This window comes from Triplophysa dalaica, chromosome 5, assembly GCF_015846415.1.
Source record: "Triplophysa dalaica isolate WHDGS20190420 chromosome 5, ASM1584641v1, whole genome shotgun sequence".
In the NCBI taxonomy this organism is placed as follows: domain Eukaryota; kingdom Metazoa; phylum Chordata; class Actinopteri; order Cypriniformes; family Nemacheilidae; genus Triplophysa; species Triplophysa dalaica.
In genome coordinates this window covers 15090833-15114322 of record NC_079546.1, presented here as the reverse complement: position 1 = coordinate 15114322, position 23490 = coordinate 15090833, and the positions used below count along the sequence as shown (strand labels likewise).

Sequence of the window (23490 nt, the reverse complement as noted above, 5' to 3'; positions counted from 1 at the left end):
GTAGTGGTTATCACGTTCGCCAAACACGCGAAAGGTCCTCGTTTCGAAACCGAGCAGAAACATAGTCTGTTTTAAGCCATAGAGTGGAATATAATGACAAGGTAACCAAACCTTTAAGCATTCAATGCACGGTTTTGTAGACTGTCGAAATTCAGCCTCTATTATGTCACGTACTATGTTCTTTTAGTGACTGTCGCATACCCCTGACGCATTGCACCTTCAAATTTGTGACTGTCAAGTTTCTTGCCAAAGTCAGACAACGCTTGCGTGGTCTGTTTTAAACCAGCGCCAGTTTGACGACGTACGCAGGAATTGTACACGTTTCTGTAGTGTAGTGGTTATCACGTTTGCTTCACACGCAAAAGGTCCTCGGTTCGAAACCGAGCAGAAACATAGTGTGCTTTAAGCCATAGAGAGCAATATAATGACAAGGTAACCAAACCTTTAAGCATTCAATGCACGGTTTTGTAGACTGTCGAAATTCAGCCTCTATTATGTCACGTACTATGTTCTTTTAGTGACTGTCGCATTCTCCTGACGTGAAAGGTCCCTAGTCGAAACCGAGCAGAAACATAGTCTGCTTTAAGCCATAGAGTGGAATATAATGACAAGGTAACCAAACCTTTAAGCATTCAATGCACGGTTTCGTAGACCAGGCTTAAGACTAGTCCCAGACTAAGATGATTGTTTGAGATTCCTTAACTGAAAAATCTTGCCCTGAAACACCTTAAAATTTGTTACTGGCAAATTTATGTGAAATTCAGAGTTTCTGAAGTGTAGTGGTTATCACGTTTGCTTTACACGCAAAAGGTCCTCGGTTCGAAACCGAGCAGAAACATAGTCTGCTTTATGCCATAGAGTGGAATATAATGACAAGGTAACCAAACCTTTAAGCATTCAATGCACGGTTTCGTAGACAAGGCTTAAGACTAGTCCCAGACTAAGATGAGTGTTTGAGATTTCTTAACTGAAAAATCTTGCCCTGAAACACCTTAAAATTTGTTACTGGCAAATTTATGCGAAATTCAGAGTTTCTGTAGTGTATTGGTTATCACGTTCGCCTAACACGCGAAAGGTCCTCGGTTCGAGACCGAGCAGAAACAGTTTTCAGGTTTTGGCGTCAACCAGAGCAAATGCCATCAGTGTAAAACGTAGCTGCAATGCGTATCGGCCTGATTGAAAGCTTTTTGGGATTGTCAAATTCAGCCTCTATTATGTCACGTACTATGTTCTTTTAGTGACTGTCGCATTCTCCTGACGTGAAAGGTCCCTAGTCGAAACCGAGCAGAATAATCGCCTTCTTTAAGCCATATGGTTAAACGTAATTACAAGCTAAACAAAACTTTAAGCATTCAATGACCAGTTTTGTAGACAAGGCTTAAGACTAGTCCCAGACTAAGATGAATGTTCGAGATGTCTTACCTGAATAAACTTGACCTGGAATACCTTCAAATTTGTGACTGGCAAGTTTCTTGCCAAAGTCAGACAATACTTGCGTGGTCTGTTTTAAACCAGCCTCAGGTTGACGACGTACGGAGGAGTTGTCCACGTTTCTGTAGTGTAGTGGTTATCACGTTTGCTATACACGCAAAAGGTCCTCGGTTCGAAACCGAGCAGAAACATAGTCTGCTTTAAGCCATAGAGTGGAATATAATGACATGGTAACCAAACCTTTAAGCATTCAATGCACGGTTTCGTAGACAAGGCTTAAGACTAGTCCCAGACTAAGATGATTGCTTGAGATTCCTTAACTGAAAAATCTTGCCCTGAAACACCTTAAAATTTGTGACTGGCAAATTTATGCCAAATTCAGAGTTTCTGTAGTGTAGTGGTTATCACGTTCGCCTAACACGCGAGAGGACCTCGGTTCCAAACCGAGCAGAAACATAGTCTGCTTTAAGCCATAGAGTGGAAAATAATGACAAGGTAACCAAACCTTTAAGCATTCAATGCACGGTTTCGTAGACAAGGCTTAAGACTAGTCCCAGACTAAGATGAGTGTTTGAGATTTCTTAACTGAAAAATCTTGCCCTGAAACACCTTAAAATTTGTGACTGGCGAATTTATGCGAAATTCAGAGTTTCTGTAGCGTATTGGTTATCACGTTCGCCTAACACGCGAAGGGTCCTCGGTTCGAGACCGAGCAGAAACAGTTTTCAGGTTTTGGCGTCAACCAGAGCAAATGCCATCGGTGTAAAACGTAGCTGCACTGCGTATCGGCCTGATTGAAAGCTTTTTGGGATTGTCAAATTCAGCCTCTATTATGTCACGTACTATGTTCTTTTAATGACTGTCGCATTCTCCTGACGTGAAAGGTCCCTAGTCGAAACCGAGCAGAATAATCGCCTTCTTTAAGTCATATGGTTAAACGTAATTACAAGCTAAACAAAACTTTAAGCATTCAATGCCCAGTTTTGTAGACAAGGCTTAAGACTAGTCCCAGACTAAGATGAATGTTCGAGATGTCTTACCTGAATAAACTTGACCTGGAATACCTTCAAATTTGTGACTGGCAAGTTTCTTGCCAAAGTCAGACAATAGTTGCGTGGTCTGTTTTAAACCAGCGCCAGGTTGACGACGTACGCAGGAATTGTCCACGTTTCTGTTTTGTAGTGGTTATCACGTTTGCTTTACACGCAAAAGGTCCTCGGTTCGAAACCGAGCAGAAACATAGTCTGCTTTAAGCCATAGAGTGGAATATAATGACAAGGTAACCAAACCTTTAAGCATTCAATGCACGGTTTCGTAGACAAGGCTTAAGACTAGTCCCAGACTAAGATGATTGTTTGAGATTCCTTAACTGAAAAATCTTGCCCTGAAACACCTTAAAATTTGTTACTGGCAAATTTATGCGAAATTCAGAGTTTCTGAAGTGTAGTGGTTATCACGTTTGCTTTACACGCAAAAGGTCCTCGGTTCGAAACCGAGCAGAAACATAGTCTGCTTTATGCCATAGAGTGGAATATAATGACAAGGTAACCAAACCTTTAAGCATTCAATGCACGGTTTCGTAGACAAGGCTTAAGACTAGTCCCAGACTAAGATGAGTGTTTGAGATTTCTTAACTGAAAAATCTTGCCCTGAAACACCTTAAAATTTGTGACTGGCAAATTTATGCGAAATTCAGAGTTTCTGTAGCGTATTGGTTATCACGTTCGCCTAACACGCGAAGGGTCCTCGGTTCGAGACCGAGCAGAAACAGTTTTCAGGTTTTGGCGTCAACCAGAGCAAATGCCATCGGTGTAAAACGTAGCTGCACTGCGTATCGGCCTGATTGAAAGCTTTTTGGGATTGTCAAATTCAGCCTCTATTATGTCACGTACTATGTTCTTTTAATGACTGTCGCATTCTCCTGACGTGAAAGGTCCCTAGTCGAAACCGAGCAGAATAATCGCCTTCTTTAAGTCATATGGTTAAACGTAATTACAAGCTAAACAAAACTTTAAGCATGCAATGCCCAGTTTTGTAGACAACGCTTAAGACTAGTCCCAGACTAAGATGAACGTTCGAGATGTCTTACCTGAATAAACTTGACCTGGAATACATTCAAATTTGTGACTGGCAAGTTTCTTGCCAAAGTCAGACAATAGTTGCGTGGTCTGTTTTAAACCAGCGCCAGGTTGACGACGTACGCAGGAATTGTCCACGTTTCTGTTTTGTAGTGGTTATCACGTTTGCTTTACACGCAAAAGGTCCTCGATTCGAAACCGAGCAGAAACATAGTCTGCTTTAAGCCATAGAGTGGAATATAATGACAAGGTAACCAAACCTTTAAGCATTCAATGCACGGTTTCGTAGACAAGGCTTAAGACTAGTCCCATACTAAGATGAATGTTCGAGATGTCTTACCTGAATAAACTTGACCTGGAATACCTTCAAATTTGTGACTGGCAAGTTTCTTGCCAAAGTCAGACAATACTTGCGTGGTCTGTTTTAAACCAGCGCCAGTTTGACGACGTACGCAGGAATTGTCCACGTTTCTGTAGTGTAGTGGTTATCACGTTTGCTTTACACGCAAATGGTCCTCGGTTCGAAACCGAGCAGAAACATAGTCTGCTTTAAGCCATAGAGTGGAATATAATGACAAGGTAACCAAACCTTTAAGCATTCAATGCACGGTTTCGTAGACAAGGCTTAAGACTAGTCCCAGACTAAGATGATTGTTTGAGATTCCTTAACTGAAAAACCTTGCCCTGAAACACCTAAAAATTTGTTACTGGCAAATTTATGCGAAATTAAGAGTTTCTGTAGTGTAGTGGTTATCACGTTCGCCTAACACGCGAGAGGTCCTCGGTTCGAAACCGAGCAGAAACATAGTCTGCTTTAAGCCATAGAGTGGAATATAATGACAAGGTAACCAAACCTTTAAGCATTCAATGCACGGTTTCGTAGACAAGGCTTAAGACTAGTCCCAGACTAAGATGATTGTTTGAGATTCCTTAACTGAAAAATCTTGCCCTGAAACACCTTAAAATTTGTTACTGGCAAATTTATGCGAAATTCAGAGTTTCTGAAGTGTAGTGGTTATCACGTTTGCTTTACACGCAAAAGGTCCTCGGTTCGAAACCGAGCAGAAACATAGTCTGCTTTATGCCATAGAGTGGAATATAATGACAAGGTAACCAAACCTTTAAGCATTCAATGCACGGTTTTTATAGACTGCCGAAATTCAGCCTCTATTATGTTACAAGCTATGTTCTTTTAGTGACTGTCGCATTCTCCTGACGTCAAAGGTCCCTAGTCGAAACCGAGCAGAAACATAGTCTGTTTTAAGCCATAGAGTGGAATATAATGACAAGGTAACCAAACCATTAAGCATTCAATGCACGGTTTTGTAGACTGTCGAAATTCAGCCTCTATTATGTCACGTACTATGTTCTTTTAGTGACTGTCGCATTCTCCTGACGTGAAAGGTCCCTAGTCGAAACCGAGCAGAAACATAGTCTACTTTAAGCCAAAGAGTGGAATATAATGACAAGGTAACCAAACCTTTAAGCATTCAATGCACGGTTTCGTAGACAAGGCTTAAGACTAGTCCCAGACTAAGATGATTGTTTGAGATTCCTTAACTGAAAATTCTGCCCTGAAACACCTTAAAATTTGTTACTGGCAAATTTATGCGAAATTCAGAGTTTCTGTATTGTAGTGGTTATCACGTTCGCCTAACACGCGAGAGGACCTCGGTTCCAAACCGAGCAGAAACATAGTCTGCTTTAAGCCATAGAGTGGAAAATAATGACAAGGTAACCAAACCTTTAAGCATTCAATGCACGGTTTCGTAGACAAGGCTTAAGACTAGTCCCAGACTAAGATGATTGTTTGAGATTCCTTAACTGAAAAATCTTGCCCTGAAACACCTTAAAATTTGTGACTGGCAAATTTATGCCAAATTCAGAGTTTCTGTAGTGTAGTGGTTATCACGTTCGCCTAACACGCGAAAGGTCCTCGTTTCGAAACCGAGCAGAAACATAGTCTGCTTTATGCCATAGAGTGGAATATAATGACAAGGTAACCAAACCTTTAAGCATTCAATGCACGGTTTCGTAGACAAGGCTTAAGAATAGTCCCAGACTAAGATGAGTGTTTGAGATTTCTTAACTGAAAAATCTTGCCCCGAAACACCTTAAAATTTGTGACTGGCAAATTTATGCGAAATTCAGAGTTTCTATAGCGTATTGGTTATCACGTTCGCCTAACACGCGAAGGGTCCTCGGTTCGAGACCGAGCAGAAACAGTTTTCAGGTTTTGGCGTCAACCAGAGCAAATGCCATCGGTGTAAAACATAGCTGCACTGCGTATCGGCCTGATTGAAAGCTTTTTGGGATTGTCAAATTCAGCCTCTATTATGTCACGTACTATGTTCTTTTAATGACTGTCGCATTCTCCTGACGTGAAAGGTCCCTAGTCGAAACCGAGCAGAATAATCGCCTTCTTTAAGTCATATGGTTAAACGTAATTACAAGCTAAACAAAACTTTAAGCATTCAATGCCCAGTTTTGTAGACAAGGCTTAAGACTAGTCCCAGACTAAGATGAATGTTCGAGATGTCTTACCTGAATAAACTTGACCTGGAATACCTTCAAATTTGTGACTGGCAAGTTTCTTGCCAAAGTCAGACAATAGTTGCGTGGTCTGTTTTAAACCAGCGCCAGGTTGACGACGTACGCAGGAATTGTCCACGTTTCTGTTTTGTAGTGGTTATCACGTTTGCTTTACACGCAAAAGGTCCTCGGTTCGAAACCGAGCAGAAACATAGTCTGCTTTAAGCCATAGAGTGGAATATAATGACAAGGTAACCAAACCTTTAAGCATTCAATGCACGGTTTCGTAGACAAGGCTTAAGACTAGTCCCAGACTAAGATGATTGTTTGAGATTTCTTAACTGAAAAATCTTGCCCTGAAACACCTTAAAATTTGTTACTGGCAAATTTATGCGAAATTCAGAGTTTCTGTAGTGTAGTGGTTATCACGGTCGCCTAACACGCGAAAGGTCCTCGGTTCGAAACCGAGCAGAAACAGAGTCTGCTTTAAGCCATAGAGTGGAATATAATGACAAGGTAACCAAACCTTTAAGCATTCAATGCACGGTTTTGTAGACTGTCGAAATTCAGCCTCTATTATGTCACGTACTATGTTCTTTTAGTGACTGTCGCATTCCCCTGACGCATTGCACCTTCAAATTTGTGACTGGCAAGTTTCTTGCCAAAGTCAGACAATGCTTGCGTGGTCTGTTTTAAACCAGCTCCAGTTTGACGACGTACGCAGGAATTGTACACGTTTCTGTAGTGTAGTGGTTATCACGTTTGCTTCACACGCAAAAGGTCCTCGGTTCGAAACCGAGCAGAAACATAGTGTGCTTTAAGCCATAGAGAGCAATATAACGATAAGGTAACCAAACCTTTAAGCATTCAATGCACGGTTTTGTAGACAAGGCTTAAGACTAGTCCCATACTGAAATGAATGTTCGAGATGTCTCACCTGAATAAACTTGACCTGGAACACCTTCAAATTTGTGTCTGGCAAGTTTCTTGCCAAATTCAGAGTTTCTGTAGTGTAGTGGTTATCACGTTCGCCTCACACACGAAAGGTCCTCGGTTCGAAACCGAGCAGAAACATAGTCTGTTTTAAGCCATAGAGTGGAATATAATGACAAGGTAACTAAACCTTTAAGCATTCAATGCACGGTTTTTATAGACTGCCGAAATTCAGCCTCTATTATGTTACAAGCTATGTTCTTTTAGTGACTGTCGCATTCTCCTGACGTGAAAGGTCCCTAGTCGAAACCGAGCAGAAACATAGTCTGCTTTAAGCCATAGAGTGGAATATAACGATAAGGTAACCAAACCTTTAAGCATTCAATGCACGGTTTTGTAGACTGTCGAAATTCAGCCTCTATTATGTCACGTACTATGTTCTTTTAGTGACTGTCGCATTCTCCTGACGTGAAAGGTCCCTAGTCGAAACCGAGCAGAAACATAGTCTGCTTTAAGCCATAGAGTGGAATATAATGACAAGGTAACCAAACCTTTAAGCATTCAATGCACGGTTTCGTAGACAAGGCTTAAGACTAGTCCCAGACTAAGATGATTGTTTGAGATTCCTTAACTGAAAAATCTTGCCCTGAAACACCTTAAAATTTGTTACTGGCAAATTTATGCGAAATTCAGAGTTTCTGAAGTGTAGTGGTTATCACGTTTGCTTTACACGCAAAAGGTCCTCGGTTCGAAACCGAGCAGAAACATAGTCTGCTTTATGCCATAGAGTGGAATATAATGACAAGGTAACCAAACCTTTAAGCATTCAATGCACGGTTTCGTAGACAAGGCTTAAGACTAGTCCCAGACTAAGATGAGTGTTTGAGATTTCTTAACTGAAAAATCTTGCCCTGAAACACCTTAAAATTTGTGACTGGCAAATTTATGCGAAATTCAGAGTTTCTGTAGCGTATTGGTTATCACGTTCGCCTAACACGCGAAGGGTCCTCGGTTCGAGACCGAGCAGAAACAGTTTTCAGGTTTTGGCGTCAACCAGAGCAAATGCCATCGGTGTAAAACGTAGCTGCACTGCGTATCGGCCTGATTGAAAGCTTTTTGGGATTGTCAAATTCAGCCTCTATTATGTCACGTACTATGTTCTTTTAATGACTGTCGCATTCTCCTGACGTGAAAGGTCCCTAGTCGAAACCGAGCAGAATAATCGCCTTCTTTAAGTCATATGGTTAAACGTAATTACAAGCTAAACAAAACTTTAAGCATGCAATGCCCAGTTTTGTAGACAACGCTTAAGACTAGTCCCAGACTAAGATGAACGTTCGAGATGTCTTACCTGAATAAACTTGACCTGGAATACATTCAAATTTGTGACTGGCAAGTTTCTTGCCAAAGTCAGACAATAGTTGCGTGGTCTGTTTTAAACCAGCGCCAGGTTGACGACGTACGCAGGAATTGTCCACGTTTCTGTTTTGTAGTGGTTATCACGTTTGCTTTACACGCAAAAGGTCCTCGATTCGAAACCGAGCAGAAACATAGTCTGCTTTAAGCCATAGAGTGGAATATAATGACAAGGTAACCAAACCTTTAAGCATTCAATGCACGGTTTCGTAGACAAGGCTTAAGACTAGTCCCATACTAAGATGAATGTTCGAGATGTCTTACCTGAATAAACTTGACCTGGAATACCTTCAAATTTGTGACTGGCAAGTTTCTTGCCAAAGTCAGACAATACTTGCGTGGTCTGTTTTAAACCAGCGCCAGTTTGACGACGTACGCAGGAATTGTCCACGTTTCTGTAGTGTAGTGGTTATCACGTTTGCTTTACACGCAAATGGTCCTCGGTTCGAAACCGAGCAGAAACATAGTCTGCTTTAAGCCATAGAGTGGAATATAATGACAAGGTAACCAAACCTTTAAGCATTCAATGCACGGTTTCGTAGACAAGGCTTAAGACTAGTCCCAGACTAAGATGATTGTTTGAGATTCCTTAACTGAAAAACCTTGCCCTGAAACACCTAAAAATTTGTTACTGGCAAATTTATGCGAAATTAAGAGTTTCTGTAGTGTAGTGGTTATCACGTTCGCCTAACACGCGAGAGGTCCTCGGTTCGAAACCGAGCAGAAACATAGTCTGCTTTAAGCCATAGAGTGGAATATAATGACAAGGTAACCAAACCTTTAAGCATTCAATGCACGGTTTCGTAGACAAGGCTTAAGACTAGTCCCAGACTAAGATGATTGTTTGAGATTCCTTAACTGAAAAATCTTGCCCTGAAACACCTTAAAATTTGTTACTGGCAAATTTATGCGAAATTCAGAGTTTCTGAAGTGTAGTGGTTATCACGTTTGCTTTACACGCAAAAGGTCCTCGGTTCGAAACCGAGCAGAAACATAGTCTGCTTTATGCCATAGAGTGGAATATAATGACAAGGTAACCAAACCTTTAAGCATTCAATGCACGGTTTTTATAGACTGCCGAAATTCAGCCTCTATTATGTTACAAGCTATGTTCTTTTAGTGACTGTCGCATTCTCCTGACGTCAAAGGTCCCTAGTCGAAACCGAGCAGAAACATAGTCTGTTTTAAGCCATAGAGTGGAATATAATGACAAGGTAACCAAACCATTAAGCATTCAATGCACGGTTTTGTAGACTGTCGAAATTCAGCCTCTATTATGTCACGTACTATGTTCTTTTAGTGACTGTCACATTCTCCTGACGTGAAAGGTCCCTAGTCGAAACCGAGCAGAAACATAGTCTACTTTAAGCCAAAGAGTGGAATATAATGACAAGGTAACCAAACCTTTAAGCATTCAATGCACGGTTTCGTAGACAAGGCTTAAGACTAGTCCCAGACTAAGATGATTGTTTGAGATTCCTTAACTGAAAATTCTGCCCTGAAACACCTTAAAATTTGTTACTGGCAAATTTATGCGAAATTCAGAGTTTCTGTATTGTAGTGGTTATCACGTTCGCCTAACACGCGAGAGGACCTCGGTTCCAAACCGAGCAGAAACATAGTCTGCTTTAAGCCATAGAGTGGAAAATAATGACAAGGTAACCAAACCTTTAAGCATTCAATGCACGGTTTCGTAGACAAGGCTTAAGACTAGTCCCAGACTAAGATGATTGTTTGAGATTCCTTAACTGAAAAATCTTGCCCTGAAACACCTTAAAATTTGTGACTGGCAAATTTATGCCAAATTCAGAGTTTCTGTAGTGTAGTGGTTATCACGTTCGCCTAACACGCGAAAGGTCCTCGTTTCGAAACCGAGCAGAAACATAGTCTGCTTTATGCCATAGAGTGGAATATAATGACAAGGTAACCAAACCTTTAAGCATTCAATGCACGGTTTCGTAGACAAGGCTTAAGAATAGTCCCAGACTAAGATGAGTGTTTGAGATTTCTTAACTGAAAAATCTTGCCCCGAAACACCTTAAAATTTGTGACTGGCAAATTTATGCGAAATTCAGAGTTTCTATAGCGTATTGGTTATCACGTTCGCCTAACACGCGAAGGGTCCTCGGTTCGAGACCGAGCAGAAACAGTTTTCAGGTTTTGGCGTCAACCAGAGCAAATGCCATCGGTGTAAAACATAGCTGCACTGCGTATCGGCCTGATTGAAAGCTTTTTGGGATTGTCAAATTCAGCCTCTATTATGTCACGTACTATGTTCTTTTAATGACTGTCGCATTCTCCTGACGTGAAAGGTCCCTAGTCGAAACCGAGCAGAATAATCGCCTTCTTTAAGTCATATGGTTAAACGTAATTACAAGCTAAACAAAACTTTAAGCATTCAATGCCCAGTTTTGTAGACAAGGCTTAAGACTAGTCCCAGACTAAGATGAATGTTCGAGATGTCTTACCTGAATAAACTTGACCTGGAATACCTTCAAATTTGTGACTGGCAAGTTTCTTGCCAAAGTCAGACAATAGTTGCGTGGTCTGTTTTAAACCAGCGCCAGGTTGACGACGTACGCAGGAATTGTCCACGTTTCTGTTTTGTAGTGGTTATCACGTTTGCTTTACACGCAAAAGGTCCTCGGTTCGAAACCGAGCAGAAACATAGTCTGCTTTAAGCCATAGAGTGGAATATAATGACAAGGTAACCAAACCTTTAAGCATTCAATGCACGGTTTCGTAGACAAGGCTTAAGACTAGTCCCAGACTAAGATGATTGTTTGAGATTTCTTAACTGAAAAATCTTGCCCTGAAACACCTTAAAATTTGTTACTGGCAAATTTATGCGAAATTCAGAGTTTCTGTAGTGTAGTGGTTATCACGGTCGCCTAACACGCGAAAGGTCCTCGGTTCGAAACCGAGCAGAAACAGAGTCTGCTTTAAGCCATAGAGTGGAATATAATGACAAGGTAACCAAACCTTTAAGCATTCAATGCACGGTTTTGTAGACTGTCGAAATTCAGCCTCTATTATGTCACGTACTATGTTCTTTTAGTGACTGTCGCATTCCCCTGACGCATTGCACCTTCAAATTTGTGACTGGCAAGTTTCTTGCCAAAGTCAGACAATGCTTGCGTGGTCTGTTTTAAACCAGCTCCAGTTTGACGACGTACGCAGGAATTGTACACGTTTCTGTAGTGTAGTGGTTATCACGTTTGCTTCACACGCAAAAGGTCCTCGGTTCGAAACCGAGCAGAAACATAGTGTGCTTTAAGCCATAGAGAGCAATATAATGACAAGGTAACCAAACCTTTAAGCATTCAATGCACGGTTTTGTAGACTGTCGAAATTCAGCCTCTATTATGTCAAGTACTATGTTCTTTTAGTGACTGTCGCATTCTCCTGACGTGAAAGGTCCCTAGTCGAAACCGAGCAGAAACATAGTCTGCTTTAAGCCATAGAGTGGAATATAACGACAAGGTAACCAAACCTTTAAGCATTCAATGCACGGTTTCGTAGACAAGGCTTAAGACTAGTCCCAGACTAAGATGAAATTTGTGACTGGCAAATTTATGCAAAAATACAGAGTTTCTGTAGTGTAGTTGTTATCACGTTCGCCTAACACGCGAAAGGTCCTTGTTTCGAAACCGAGCAGAAACATAGTCTGTTTTAAGCCATAGAGTGGAATATAATGACAAGGTAACTAAACCTTTAAGCATTCAATGCACGGTTTTTATAGACTGCCGAAATTCAGCCTCTATTATGTTACAAGCTATGTTCTTTTAGTGACTGTCGCATTCTCCTGACGTGAAAGGTCCCTAGTCGAAACCGAGCAGAAACATAGTCTGCTTTAAGCCATAGAGTGGAATATAACGATAAGGTAACCAAACCTTTAAGCATTCAATGCACGGTTTTGTAGACTGTCGAAATTCAGCCTCTATTATGTCACGTACTATGTTCTTTTAGTGACTGTCGCATTCTCCTGACGTGAAAGGTCCCTAGTCGAAACCGAGCAGAAACATAGTCTGCTTTAAGCCATAGAGTGGAATATAATGACAAGGTAACCAAACCTTTAAGCATTCAATGCACGGTTTCGTAGACAAGGCTTAAGACTAGTCCCAGACTAAGATGATTGTTTGAGATTCCTTAACTGAAAAATCTTGCCCTGAAACACCTTCAAATTTGTTACTGGCAAATTTATGCGAAATTCAGAGTTTCTGAAGTGTAGTGGTTATCACGTTTGCTTTACACGCAAAAGGTCCTCGGTTCGAAACCGAGCAGAAACATAGTCTGCTTTATGCCATAGAGTGGAATATAATGACAAGGTAACCAAACCTTTAAGCATTCAATGCACGGTTTCGTAGACAAGGCTTAAGACTAGTCCCAGACTAAGATGAGTGTTTGAGATTTCTTAACTGAAAAATCTTGCCCTGAAACACCTTAAAATTTGTGACTGGCAAATTTATGCGAAATTCAGAGTTTCTGTAGCGTATTGGTTATCACGTTCGCCTAACACGCGAAGGGTCCTCGGTTCGAGACCGAGCAGAAACAGTTTTCAGGTTTTGGCGTCAACCAGAGCAAATGCCATCGGTGTAAAACGTAGCTGCACTGCGTATCGGCCTGATTGAAAGCTTTTTGGGATTGTCAAATTCAGCCTCTATTATGTCACGTACTATGTTCTTTTAATGACTGTCGCATTCTCCTGACGTGAAAGGTCCCTAGTCGAAACCGAGCAGAATAATCGCCTTCTTTAAGTCATATGGTTAAACGTAATTACAAGCTAAACAAAACTTTAAGCATGCAATGCCCAGTTTTGTAGACAACGCTTAAGACTAGTCCCAGACTAAGATGAACGTTCGAGATGTCTTACCTGAATAAACTTGACCTGGAATACATTCAAATTTGTGACTGGCAAGTTTCTTGCCAAAGTCAGACAATAGTTGCGTGGTCTGTTTTAAACCAGCGCCAGGTTGACGACGTACGCAGGAATTGTCCACGTTTCTTTTTTTTAGTGGTTATCACGTTTGCTTTACACGCAAAAGGTCCTCGGTTCGAAACCGAGCAGAAACATAGTCTGCTTTAAGCCATAGAGTGGAATATAATGACAAGGTAACCAAACCTTTAAGCATTCAATGCACGGTTTCGTAGACAAGGCTTAAGACTAGTCCCATACTAAGATGAATGTTCGAGATGTCTTACCTGAATAAACTTGACCTGGAATACCTTCAAATTTGTGACTGGCAAGTTTCTTGCCAAAGTCAGACAATACTTGCGTGGTCTGTTTTAAACCAGCGCCAGTTTGACGACGTACGCAGGAATTGTCCACGTTTCTGTAGTGTAGTGGTTATCACGTTTGCTTTACATGCAAATGGTCCTCGGTTCGAAACCGAGCAGAAACATAGTCTGCTTTAAGCCATAGAGTGGAATATAATGACAAGGTAACCAAACCTTTAAGCATTCAATGCACGGTTTCGTAGACAAGGCTTAAGACTAGTCCCAGACTAAGATGATTGTTTGAGATTCCTTAACTGAAAAACCTTGCCCTGAAACACCTTAAAATTTGTTACTGGCAAATTTATGCGAAATTAAGAGTTTCTGTAGTGTAGTGGTTATCACGTTCGCCTAACACGCGAGAGGTCCTCGGTTCGAAACCGAGCAGAAACATAGTCTGCTTTAAGCCATAGAGTGGAATATAATGACAAGGTAACCAAACCTTTAAGCATTCAATGCACGGTTTCGTAGACAAGGCTTAAGACTAGTCCCAGACTAAGATGATTGTTTGAGATTCCTTAACTGAAAAATCTTGCCCTGAAACACCTTAAAATTTGTTACTGGCAAATTTATGCGAAATTCAGAGTTTCTGAAGTGTAGTGGTTATCACGTTTGCTTTACACGCAAAAGGTCCTCGGTTCGAAACCGAGCAGAAACATAGTCTGCTTTATGCCATAGAGTGGAATATAATGACAAGGTAACCAAACCTTTAAGCATTCAATGCACGGTTTTTATAGACTGCCGAAATTCAGCCTCTATTATGTTACAAGCTATGTTCTTTTAGTGACTGTCGCATTCTCCTGACGTCAAAGGTCCCTAGTCGAAACCGAGCAGAAACATAGTCTGTTTTAAGCCATAGAGTGGAATATAATGACAAGGTAACCAAACCATTAAGCATTCAATGCACGGTTTTGTAGACTGTCGAAATTCAGCCTCTATTATGTCACGTACTATGTTCTTTTAGTGACTGTCGCATTCTCCTGACGTGAAAGGTCCCTAGTCGAAACCGAGCAGAAACATAGTCTACTTTAAGCCAAAGAGTGGAATATAATGACAAGGTAACCAAAGCTTTAAGCATTCAATGCACGGTTTCGTAGACAAGGCTTAAGACTAGTCCCAGACTAAGATGATTGTTTGAGATTCCTTAACTGAAAAACCTTGCCCTGAAACACCTTAAAATTTGTTACTGGCAAATTTATGCGAAATTCAGAGTTTCTGTAGTGTAGTGGTTATCACGTTCGCCTAACACGCGAAAGGTCCTCGTTTCGAAACCGAGCAGAAACATAGTCTGCTTTATGCCATAGAGTGGAATATAATGACAAGGTAACCAAACCTTTAAGCATTCAATGCACGGTTTCGTAGACAAGGCTTAAGAATAGTCCCAGACTAAGATGAGTGTTTGAGATTTCTTAACTGAAAAATCTTGCCCAGAAACACCTTAAAATTTGTGACTGGCAAATTTATGCGAAATTCAGAGTTTCTATAGCGTATTGGTTATCACGTTCGCCTAACACGCGAAGGGTCCTCGGTTCGAGACCGAGCAGAAACAGTTTTCAGGTTTTGGCGTCAACCAGAGCAAATGCCATCGGTGTAAAACATAGCTGCACTGCGTATCGGCCTGATTGAAAGCTTTTTGGGATTGTCAAATTCAGCCTCTATTATGTCACGTACTATGTTCTTTTAATGACTGTCGCATTCTCCTGACGTGAAAGGTCCCTAGTCGAAACCGAGCAGAATAATCGCCTTCTTTAAGTCATATGGTTAAACGTAATTACGAGCTAAACAAAACTTTAAGCATTCAATGCCCAGTTTTGTAGACAAGGCTTAAGACTAGTCCCAGACTAAGATGAATGTTCGAGATGTCTTACCTGAATAAACTTGACCTGGAATACCTTCAAATTTGTGACTGGCAAGTTTCTTGCCAAAGTCAGACAATAGTTGCGTGGTCTGTTTTAAACCAGCGCCAGGTTGACGACGTACGCAGGAATTGTCCACGTTTCTGTTTTGTAGTGGTTATCACGTTTGCTTTACACGCAAAAGGTCCTCGGTTCGAAACCGAGCAGAAACATAGTCTGCTTTAAGCCATAGAGTGGAATATAATGACAAGGTAACCAAACCTTTAAGCATTCAATGCACGGTTTCGTAGACAAGGCTTAAGACTAGTCCCAGACTAAGATGATTGTTTGAGATTTCTTAACTGAAAAATCTTGCCCTGAAACACCTTAAAATTTGTTACTGGCAAATTTATGCGAAGTTCAGAGTTTCTGTAGTGTAGTGGTTATCACGTTCGCCTAACACGCGAATGGTCCTCGGTTCGAAACCGAGCAGAAACAGAGTCTGCTTTAAGCCATAGAGTGGAATATAATGACAAGGTAACCAAACCTTTAAGCATTCAATGCACGGTTTTGTAGACTGTCGAAATTCAGCCTCTATTATGTCACGTACTATGTTCTTTTAGTGACTGTCGCATTCCCCTGACGCATTGCACCTTCAAATTTGTGACTGGCAAGTTTCTTGCCAAAGTCAGACAATGCTTGCGTGGTCTGTTTTAAACCAGCGCCAGTTTGACGACGTACGCAGGAATTGTACTCGTTTCTGTAGTGTAGTGGTTATCACGTTTGCTTCACACGCAAAAGGTCCTCGGTACGAAACCGAGCAGAAACATAGTGTGCTTTAAGCCATAGAGAGCAATATAATGACAAGGTAACCAAACCTTTAAGCATTCAATGCACGGTTTTGTAGACTGTCGAAATTCAGCCTCTATTATGTCAAGTACTATGTTCTTTTAGTGACTGTCGCATTCTCCTGACGTGAAAGGTCCCTAGTCGAAACCGAGCAGAAACATAGTCTGCTTAAAGCCATAGAGTGGAATATAACGACAAGGTAACCAAACCTTAAGCATTCAATGCACTGTTTTGTAGACAAGGCTTAAGACTAGTCCCATACTGAAATGAATGTTCGAGATGTCTCACCTGAATAAACTTGACCTGGAACACCTTCAAATTTGTGTCTGGCAAGTTTCTTGCCAAATTCAGAGTTTCTGTAGTGTAGTGGTTATCACGTTCGCCTCACACGCGAAAGGTCCTCGGTTCGAAACTGAGCAGAAACATAGTCTGTTTTAAGCCATAGAGTGGAATATAACGATAAGGTAACCAAACCTTTAAGCATTCAATGCACGGTTTTGTAGACTGTCGAAATTCAGCCTCTATTATGTCACGTACTATGTTCTTTTAGTGACTGTCGCATTCTCCTGACGTGAAAGGTCCCTAGTCGAAACCGAGCAGAAACATAGTCTGCTTTAAGCCATAGAGTGGAATATAATGACAAGGTAACCAAACCTTTAAGCATTCAATGCACGGTTTCGTAGACAAGGCTTAAGACTAGTCCCAGACTAAGATGATTGTTTGAGATTCCTTAACTGAAAAATCTTGCCCTGAAACACCTTAAAATTTGTTACTGGCAAATTTATGCGAAATTCAGAGTTTCTGAAGTGTAGTGGTTATCACGTTTGCTTTACACGCAAAAGGTCCTCGGTTCGAAACCGAGCAGAAACATAGTCTGCTTTATGCCATAGAGTGGAATATAATGACAAGGTAACCAAACCTTTAAGCATTCAATGCACGGTTTCGTAGACAAGGCTTAAGACTAGTCCCAGACTAAGATGAGTGTTTGAGATTTCTTAACTGAAAAATCTTGCCCTGAAACACCTTAAAATTTGTGACTGGCAAATTTATGCGAAATTCAGAGTTTCTGTAGCGTATTGGTTATCACGTTCGCCTGACACGCGAAGGGTCCTCGGTTCGAGACCGAGCAGAAACAGTTTTCAGGTTTTGGCGTCAACCAGAGCAAATGCCATCGGTGTAAAACGTAGCTGCACTGCGTATCGGCCTGATTGAAAGCTTTTTGGGATTGTCAAATTCAGCCTCTATTATGTCACGTACTATGTTCTTTTAATGACTGTCGCATTCTCCTGACGTGAAAGGTCCCTAGTCGAAACCGAGCAGAATAATCGCCTTCTTTAAGTCATATGGTTAAACGTAATTACAAGCTAAACAAAACTTTAAGCATGCAATGCCCAGTTTTGTAGACAACGCTTAAGACTAGTCCCAGACTAAGATGAACGTTCGAGATGTCTTACCTGAATAAACTTGACCTGGAATACATTCAAATTTGTGACTGGCAAGTTTCTTGCCAAAGTCAGACAATAGTTGCGTGGTCTGTTTTAAACCAGCGCCAGGTTGACGACGTACGCAGGAATTGTCCACGTTTCTGTTTTGTAGTGGTTATCACGTTTGCTTTACACGCAAAAGGTCCTCGGTTCGAAACCGAGCAGAAACATAGTCTGCTTTAAGCCATAGAGTGGAATATAATGACAAGGTAACCAAACCTTTAAGCATTCAATGCACGGTTTCGTAGACAAGGCTTAAGACTAGTCCCATACTAAGATGAATGTTCGAGATGTCTTACCTGAATAAACTTGACCTGGAATACCTTCAAATTTGTGACTGGCAAGTTTCTTGCCAAAGTCAGACAATACTTGCGTGGTCTGTTTTAAACCAGCGCCAGTTTGACGACGTACGCAGGAATTGTCCACGTTTCTGTAGTGTAGTGGTTATCACGTTTGCTTTACACGCAAATGGTCCTCGGTTCGAAACCGAGCAGAAACATAGTCTGCTTTAAGCCATAGAGTGGAATATAATGACAAGGTAACCAAACCTTTAAGCATTCAATGCACGGTTTCGTAGACAAGGCTTAAGACTAGTCCCAGACTAAGATGATTGTTTGAGATTCCTTAACTGAAAAACCTTGCCCTGAAACACCTTAAAATTTGTTACTGGCAAATTTATGCGAAATTAAGAGTTTCTGTAGTGTAGTGGTTATCACGTTCGCCTAACACGCGAGAGGTCCTCGGTTCGAAACCGAGCAGAAACATAGTCTGCTTTAAGCCATAGAGTGGAATATAATGACAAGGTAACCAAACCTTTAAGCATTCAATGCACGGTTTCGTAGACAAGGCTTAAGACTAGTCCCAGACTAAGATGATTGTTTGAGATTCCTTAACTGAAAAATCTTGCCCTGAAACACCTTAAAATTTGTTACTGGCAAATTTATGCGAAATTCAGAGTTTCTGAAGTGTAGTGGTTATCACGTTTGCTTTACACGCAAAAGGTCCTCGGTTCGAAACCGAGCAGAAACATAGTCTGCTTTATGCCATAGAGTGGAATATAATGACAAGGTAACAAAACCTTTAAGCATTCAATGCACGGTTTCGTAGACAAGGCTTAAGACTAGTCCCAGACTAAGATGATTGTTTGAGATTCCTTAACTGAAAAATCTTGCCCTGAAACACCATAAAATTTGTTACTGGCAAATTTATGCGAAATTCAGAGTTCCTGTAGTGTAGTGGTTATCACGTTCGCCTAACACGCGATAGGTCCTCGGTTCGAAACCGAGCAGAAACATAGTCTGCTTTGTGCCATAGAGTGGAATATAATGACAAGGTAACCAAACCTTTAAGCATTCAATGCACGGTTTCGTAGACAAGGCTTAAGACTAGTCCCAGACTAAGATGAGTGTTTGAGATTTCATAACTGAAAAATCTTGCCCTGAAACACCTTAAAATTTGTGACTGGCAAATTTATGCGAAATTCAGAGTTTCTGTAGCGTATTGGTTATCACGTTCGCCTAACACGCGAAGGGTCCTCGGATCGAGACCGAGCAGAAACAGTTTTCAGGTTTTGGCGTCAACCAGAGCAAATGCCATCGGTGTAAAACGTAGCTGCACTGCGTATCGGCCTGATTGAAAGCTTTTTGGGATTGTCAAATTCAGCCTCTATTATGTCACGTACTATGTTATTGACTGTCGCATTCTCCTGACGTGAAAGGTCCCTAGTCGAAACCGAGCAGAATAATCGCCTTCTTTAAGCCATATGGTTAAACGTAATTACAAGCTAAACAAAACTTTAAGCATTCAATGCCCAGTTTTGTAGACAAGGCTTAAGACTAATCCCAGACTAAGATGAATGTTCGAGATGTCTTACCTGAATAAACTTGACCTGGAATACCTTCAAATTTGTGACTGGCAAGTTTCTTGCCAAAGTCAGACAATAGTTGCGTGGTCTGTTTTAAACCAGCGCCAGGTTGACGACGTACGCAGGAATTGTCCACGTTTCTGTAGTGTAGTGGTTATCACGTTTGCTTTACACGCAAAAGGTCCTCGCTTCGAAACCCGAGCAGAAACATAGTCTGCTTTAAGCCATAGAGTGGAATATAATGACAAGGTAACCAAACCTTTAAGCATTCAATGCACGGTTTCGTAGACAAGGCTTAAGACTAGTCCCAGACTAAGATGAAATTTGTGACTGGCAAATTTATGCAAAAATACAGAGTTTCTGTAGTGTAGTTGTTATCACGTTCGCCTAACACGCGAAAGGTCCTCGTTTCGAAACCGAGCAGAAACATAGTCTGTTTTAAGCCATAGAGTGGAATATAATGACAAGGTAACCAAACCTTTAAGCATTCAATGCACGGTTTTGTAGACTGTCGAAATTCAGCCTCTATTATGTCACATACTATGTTCTTTTAGTGACTGTCGCATTCTCCTGACGTGAAAGGTCCCTAGTCGAAACCGAGCAGAATCATAGTCTGTTTTAAGCCATAGAGTGGAATATAATGACAAGGTAACCAAACCTTTAAGCATTCAATGCACGGTTTTGTAGACTGTCGAAATTCAGCCTCTATTATGTCACGTACTATGTTCTTTTAGTGACTGTCGCATTCTCCTGACGTGAAAGGTTCCTAGTCGAAACCGAGCAGAAACATAGTCTGCTTTAAGCCATAGAGTGGAATATAATGACAAGGTAACCAAACCTTTAAGCATTCAATGCACGGTTTTGTAGACTGTCGAAATTCAGCCTCTGTTATGTCACGTACTATGTTCTTTTAGTGACTGTCGCATTCTCCTGACGTGAAAGGTCCCTAGTCGAAACCGAGCAGAATCATAGTCTGTTTTAAGCCATAGAGTGGAATATAATGACAAGGTAACCAAACCTTTAAGCATTCAATGCACGGTTTTGTAGACTGTCGAAATTCAGCCTCTATTATGTCACGTACTATGTTCTTTTAGTGACTGTCGCATTCTCCTGACGTGAAAGGTCCCTAGTCGAAACCGAGCAGAAACATAGTCTGCATTAAGCCATAGAGTGGAATATAATGACAAGGTAACCAAACCTTTAAGCATTCAATGCACGGTTTCGTAGACAAGGCTTAAGACTAGTCCCAGATTAAGATGAGTGTTTGAGATTTCTTAACTGAAAAATCGTGCCCTGAAACACCTTAAAATTTGTGACTGGCAAATTTATGCCAATTTCAGAGTTTCTGTAGTGTAGTGGTTATCACGTTCGCCTAACACGCGAAAGGTCCTCGGTTCGAAACCGAGCAGAAACATAGTCTGTTTTAAGCCATAGAGTGGAATATAATGACAAGGTAACCAAACCTTTAAGCATTCAATGAACGGTTTTTATAGACAGTCGAAATTCAGCCTCTATTATGTTACAAGCTATGTTCTTTTAGTGACTGTCGCATTCTCCTGACGTGAAAGGTCCCTAGTCGAAACCGAGCAGAATAATCGCCTTCTTTAAGTCATATGGTTAAACGTAATTACAAGCTAAACAAAACTTTAAGCATTCAATGCCCAGTTTTGTAGACAAGGCTTAAGACTAGTCCCAGACTAAGATGAATGTTCGAGATGTCTTACCTGAATAAACTTGACCTGGAATACCTTCAAATTTGTGACTGGCAAGTTTCTTGCCAAAGTCAGACAATAGTTGCTTGGTCTGTTTTAAACCAGCGCCAGGTTGACGACGTACGCAGGAATTGTCCACGTTTCTGTAGTGTAGTGGTTATCACGTTTGCTTTACACGCTAAAGGTCCTCGCTTCGAAACCCGAGCAGAAACATAGTCTGCTTTAAGCCATAGAGTGGAATATAATGACAAGGTAACCAAACCTTTAAGCATTCAATGCACGGTTTCGTAGACAAGGCTTAAGACAAGTCCCAGACTAAGATGATTGTTTGAGATTCCTTAACTGAAAAATCTTGCCCTGAAACACCTTAAAATTTGTGACTGGCAAATTTATGCCAATTTCAGAGTTTCTGTAGTGTAGTGGTTATCACGTTCGCCTAACACGCGAAAGGTCCTCGTTTCGAAACCGAGCAGAAACATAGTCTGTTTTAAGCCATAGAGTGGAATATAATGACAAGGTAACCAAACCTTTAAGCATTCAATGCACGGTTTTGTAGACTGTCGAAATTCAGCCTCTATTATGTCACGTACTATGTTCTTTTAGTGACTGTCGCATTCCCCTGACGCATTGCACCTTCAAATTTGTGACTGGCAAGTTTCTTGCCAAAGTCAGACAATGCTTGGGTGGTCTGTTTTAAACCAGCGCCAGTTTGACGACGTACGCAGGAATTGTCCACGTTTCTGTAGTGTAGTGGTTATCACGTTTGCTTCACACGCAAAAGGTCCTCGGTTCGAAACCGAGCAGAAACATAGTCTGCTTTAAGCCATAGAGTGGAATATAATGACAAGGTAACCAAACCTTTAAGCATTCAATGCACGGTTTCGTAGACAAGGCTTAAGACTAGTCCCAGACTAAGATGAGTGTTTGAGATTTCTTAACTGAAAAATCTTGCCCTGAAACACCTTAAAATTTGTGACTGGCAAATTTATGCGAAATTCAGAGTTTCTGTAGCGTATTGGTTATCACGTTCGCCTAACACGCGAAGGGTCCTCGGTTCGAGACCGAGCAGAAACAGTTTTCAGGTTTTGGCGTCAACCAGAGCAAATGCCATCGGTGTAAAACGTAGCTGCACTGCGTATCGGCCTGATTGAAAGCTTTTTGGGATTGTCAAATTCAGCCTCTATTATGTCACGTACTATGTTCTTTTTATGACTGTCGCATTCTCCTGACGTGAAAGGTCCCTAGTCGAAACCGAGCAGAATAATCGCCTTCTTTAAGTCATATGGTTAAACGTAATTACAAGCTAAACAAAACTTTAAGCATGCAATGCCCAGTTTTGTAGACAACGCTTAAGACTAGTCCCAGACTAAGATGAACGTTCGAGATGTCTAACCTGAATAAACTTGACCTGGAATACATTCAAATTTGTGACTGGCAAGTTCCTTGCCAAAGTCAGACAATAGTTGCGTGGTCTGTTTTAAACCAGCGCCAGGTTGACGACGTACGCAGGAATTGTCCACGTTTCTGTTTTGTAGTGGTTATCACGTTTGCTTTACACGCAAAAGGTCCTCGGTTCGAAACCGAGCAGAAACATAGTCTGCTTTAAGCCATAGAGTGGAATATAATGACAAGGTAACCAAACCTTTAAGCATTCAATGCACGGTTTCGTAGACAAGGCTTAAGACTAGTCCCATACTAAGATGAATGTTCGAGATGTCTTACCTGAATAAACTTGACCTGGAATACCTTCAAATTTGTGACTGGCAAGTTTCTTGCCAAAGTCAGACAATACTTGCGTGGTCTGTTTTAAACCAGCGCCAGTTTGACGACGTACGCAGGAATTGTCCACGTTTCTGTAGTGTAGTGGTTATCACGTTTGCTTTACACGCAAATGGTCCTCGGTTCGAAACCGAGCAGAAACATAGTCTGCTTTAAGCCATAGAGTGGAATATAATGACAAGGTAACCAAACCTTTAAGCATTCAATGCACGGTTTCGTAGACAAGGCTTAAGACTAGTCCCAGACTAAGATGATTGTTTGAGATTCCTTAACTGAAAAACCTTGCCCTGAAACACCTTAAAA

At 41.2% G+C, this 23490-nt stretch overlaps 7 non-coding genes across 7 annotated transcripts; all 7 read left to right on the top strand.

Annotated features, from left to right (window-relative positions):
- Positions 1-320: 320 nt before the first annotated feature.
- On the top strand, positions 321-393 carry trnav-cac (transfer RNA valine (anticodon CAC)). Its single transcript has one exon. It is a non-coding gene; the product is annotated as a tRNA-Val (tRNA).
- A 6383-nt stretch (positions 394-6776) lies between these two features.
- trnav-cac (transfer RNA valine (anticodon CAC)) lies at positions 6777-6849 on the top strand. The gene has a single exon. It is a non-coding gene; the product is annotated as a tRNA-Val (tRNA).
- Positions 6850-11581: 4732 nt separating this feature from the next.
- On the top strand, positions 11582-11654 carry trnav-cac (transfer RNA valine (anticodon CAC)). The gene has a single exon. It is a non-coding gene; the product is annotated as a tRNA-Val (tRNA).
- A 4270-nt stretch (positions 11655-15924) lies between these two features.
- Positions 15925-15997, top strand: trnav-aac (transfer RNA valine (anticodon AAC)). The gene has a single exon. It is a non-coding gene; the product is annotated as a tRNA-Val (tRNA).
- Positions 15998-17410: 1413 nt separating this feature from the next.
- Positions 17411-17483, top strand: trnav-gac (transfer RNA valine (anticodon GAC)). The gene has a single exon. It is a non-coding gene; the product is annotated as a tRNA-Val (tRNA).
- A 3554-nt stretch (positions 17484-21037) lies between these two features.
- On the top strand, positions 21038-21110 carry trnav-aac (transfer RNA valine (anticodon AAC)). The gene has a single exon. It is a non-coding gene; the product is annotated as a tRNA-Val (tRNA).
- A 1034-nt stretch (positions 21111-22144) lies between these two features.
- Positions 22145-22217, top strand: trnav-cac (transfer RNA valine (anticodon CAC)). The gene has a single exon. It is a non-coding gene; the product is annotated as a tRNA-Val (tRNA).
- The last annotated feature ends 1273 nt before the right edge of the window (positions 22218-23490 follow it).